Source organism: Lichenostomus cassidix, unplaced genomic scaffold (genome assembly GCF_008360975.1).
Source record: "Lichenostomus cassidix isolate B80296 unplaced genomic scaffold, HeHo_3.0 HiC_scaffold_43, whole genome shotgun sequence".
In the NCBI taxonomy this organism is placed as follows: Eukaryota; Metazoa; Chordata; class Aves; order Passeriformes; family Meliphagidae; genus Lichenostomus; species Lichenostomus cassidix.
In genome coordinates, this window is record NW_028147635.1 from 4,031,689 (window position 1) to 4,035,327 (window position 3,639).

A 3,639-nucleotide genomic window follows, 5' to 3' on the forward strand; every position below is an offset into this window, starting at 1 on the left:
TTCGGCCGGGTAGACCGGCCGGCCCGTGGACCGGGTAGACCGGCCGGCCATCGGGCCGGGTAGACCTGCCGGCCGTCGGCCGGCGCACCCGCCCTCCGCCGGCCGGCCCTTAGGGGGCGCCGGGCGGGCCCTTCGGCCGGCTGACCCCCGGCGGGGTAGACCGGCCGGCCATCGGGCCGGGTAGACCAGCCGGCCCGCGAGCCGGCGGACCGGGCCTCCGCCGGCCGGCCCTTAGGGGGCGCCGGGCGGGCCCTTCGGCCGGCTAACCCCCGGCGGGGTAGACCAGCTGGCCCGTGGGGTAGGGTAGACCAGCTGGCCCTGCGGCCGGGGTAGACCAGCATGCCCTGCGGCCGGGGTAGACCAGCTGGCCCTGCGGCCGGGGTAGACCAGCATGCCCTGCGGCCGGGGTAGACCAGCTGGCCCTGCGGCCGGGGTAGACCAGCTGGCCCTTCGGCCGGGGTAGACCAGCTGGCCCTGCGGCCGGGTAGACCAGCTGGCCCTGCGGCCGGGGTAGACCAGCTGGCCCTCGGGCCGGGTAGACCAGCTGGCCCTCGCGCCGGGTAGACCAGCTAGCCCGCGGGCCGGCGGACCGGGCCTCCGCCGGCCGGCCCTTAGGGGGCGCCGGGCGGGCCCTTCGGCCGGCTGACCCCCGGCGGGGTAGACCAGCTGGCCCTGCGGCCGGGGTAGACCAGCTGGCCCTGCGGCCGGGGTAGACCAGCTGGCCCGCGGGCCGGGTAGACCGGCCTCCGCCGGCCGGTAGACCGAGCCTCGGCCGGCCGGCTCTTAGGGAGCGCCGGGCGGGCCCGCGGGCCGGCTAACCCCCGGCGGGGTAGAGCGGCCGGCCCTTCGGCGGGGCGGGCCGCTTCTCCGCCGGCCGGCCCTGCGGCGGCGGCGCGCGGGCCTCCGCCGGCTCACCCCGGGCGGGGCAGACCGGCTGGCCGTTGGGCGGGGCGGACCGCGGCCCCGCCAGCTGGCCCTTAGGCGGGGTAGACCAGCCGTCGCTCAGGCGGCGGACCGAGCCTCCGCCGGCCGGCCCTTAGCCGGCGCAGAGCGGGCCTGCGCCGGCTAACCCAGGGCGGGGTAGAGCGGCTGGACCTTAGGCGGGGCGGACCGGGCCTCCGCCAGCTAACCCCAGGCGGGGCGGACCGCGCCTCCGCCAGCCAGCCTAGCCCTAGGCGGGGTGGACCGGTTCGCCCTATCCGCCCCTTGTGTGGGCAGACGAGGTCTCCCCGTGCGATCGCCCGTCTGGGTAGACCGGGCGTTCTCCGTCGCGTTTGCGGCCGCGCGGGCCGGTCCGGGCCGCCGACCGGCCGCTCGCCGGACGACCCCCTGCCGCGTCCCGGCGCCTCGGCCCGGAGGCCCCGCCGCCCCGCGGAGCCGCGGCGGGCGGCCGAGAGCCCTCCGGACCGTGAAAGAACCGGCCGGAAGGCGGCCGCCGGCCCCCGCCGCCCGGCCGCGGCCTCTGCCGCCGGAGGGACTCGGGCCGTGGGGGGAGGATGTGGGCCGACGGCTTCGGGCTGCGCTCTGCTGCACGTACAGGCTTCTCCCCGGCGCTGCCATCCCCATAGAGAGAGGTTTTGGTGGTGGTGTTGGGGGGGGTGTGAAGGACGGGCGGGCGCGGCGCGGCTGGGCGGGTGCCCGCGGGTACTAGGGGGGAGCGGGCCTGAGCCTCTGTGAGTGGGTCAGGGTGTCGGCAGGTCAGCCTGACGCCGCGCGGAGCCCTGGCCCACCCCAGCACGGGCCCGGCCGGCTGGTCTACCCCGGCTCCGGCCGGCATGCCGGTCTACCCCGGCTCCGGCCGGCCAGCAGGTCTACCCCGGCTCCGGCCGGCCAGCAGGTCTACCCCGGCTCCGGCGGGACAGCTGGTCTACCCCGGCTCCGGCCGGCCAGCTGGTCTACCCCGGCTCCGGGCTCCGGGCACCGGGCGCGGCCCCCGGCCTTCGCCCGGGCTCGTCGGCTTGGCTCGCTAGCGGCGCCCGGTCTCCGGGAGAGCAGGTCTACCCGGCTCCGGCCGGCCAGCAGGTCTACCCCGGCTCCGGCCGGCCAGCAGGTCTACCCCGGCTCCGGAGGGACAGCTGGTCTACCCCGGCTCGGAGGGACAGCTGGTCTGCAGCCCGGCCGGCCAGCTGGTTCTACCCCGGCTCCGGCGGGACAGCTGTCCTACCCCGGCTCCGGCCGGCCGGCAAGGTCTACCCCGGCTCCGGGCTCCGGGCACCGGGCGCGGCCCCGGCCTTCGCCCGGGCTCGTCGGCAACAACTAGCGGCGCCCGGTCTCCGGGAGAGCGCTGGTCTACCCCGGCTCCGGCCGGCCAGCAGGTCTACCCCGGCTCCGGCCGGCCAGCAGGTCTACCCCGGCTCCGGCCGGCCAGCAGGTCTACCCCGGCTCCGGAGGGACAGCTGGTCTACCCCGGCTCCGGCCGGCCAGCAGGTCTACCCCGGCTCCGGCGGGACAGCTGGTCTACCCCGGCTCCGGCCGGCCAGCAGGTCTACCCCGGCTCCGGGCTCCGGGCACCGGGCGCGGCCCCCGGCCTTCGCCCGGGCTCGTCGGCTTGGCTCGCGAGCGGCGCCCGGTCTCCGGGAGAGCAGGTCTACCCCGGCTCCGGCCGGCCAGCTGGTCTACCCCGGCTCCGGCCGGCCAGCTGCTCTACCCCGGCTCCGGCGGGACAGCTGGTCTACCCCGGCTCCGGCCGGCCAGCTGGTCTACCCCGGCTCCGGCCGGCCAGCTGGTCTACCCCGGCTCCGGCCGGCCAGCTCTACCTTGGCTCCGGCCGGCCAGCAGGTCTACCCCGGCTCCGGCCGGCCAGCAGGTCTACCCCGGCTCCGGCCGGCCAGCTGGTCTACCCCGGCTCCGGAGGGACAGCTGGTCTACCCCGGCTTCGGCCGGTTCGCAGGTCTACCCCGGCTCCGGCGGGACAGCTGGTCTACCCCGGCTCCGGCGGGACAGCTGGTCTACCCCGGCTCGGGCTCCGGGGCACCGCGCGGCCCCCGGCCTTCGCCCGGGCTCGTCGGCTTGGCTCGCTAGCGGCGCCCGGTCTCCGGGAGAGCTGGTCTACCCCGGCTCCGGCCGGCCAGCTGGTCTACCCCGGCTCCGGACGGCCAGCAGGTCTACCCCGGCTCCGGCCGGCCAGCTGGTCTACCCCGGCTCCGGACGGCCAGCTGGTCTACCCCGGCTCCGGCGGGACAGCTGGTCTACCCCGGCTCCGGCCGGCCTGCTGGTCTACCCCGGCTCCGGCCGGCCAGCTGGTCTACCCCGGCTCCGGCCGGCCAGCTGGTCTACCCCGGCTCCGGCCGGCCAGCTGGTCTACCCCGGCTCCGGAGGGACAGCTGGTCTACCCCGGCTCCGGCCGGCCAGCAGGTCTACCCCGGCTCCGGGCTCCGGGCACCGGGCGCGGCCCCCGGCCTTCGCCCGGGCTCGTCGGCTTGGCTCGCTAGCGGCGCCCGGTCTCCGGGAGAGCAGGTCTACCCCGGCTCCTGCGGGACAGCTGGTCTACCCCGGCTTCGCCGGGCCAGCTGGTCTACCCCGGCTCCGGCCGGCCAGCTGGTCTACCCCGGCTCCGGCCGGCCGGCTGGTCTACCCCGGCTCCGGCCGGCCGGCTGGTCTACCCCGGCTCCGGCCGGCCGGCTGGTCTACCCCGGCTCC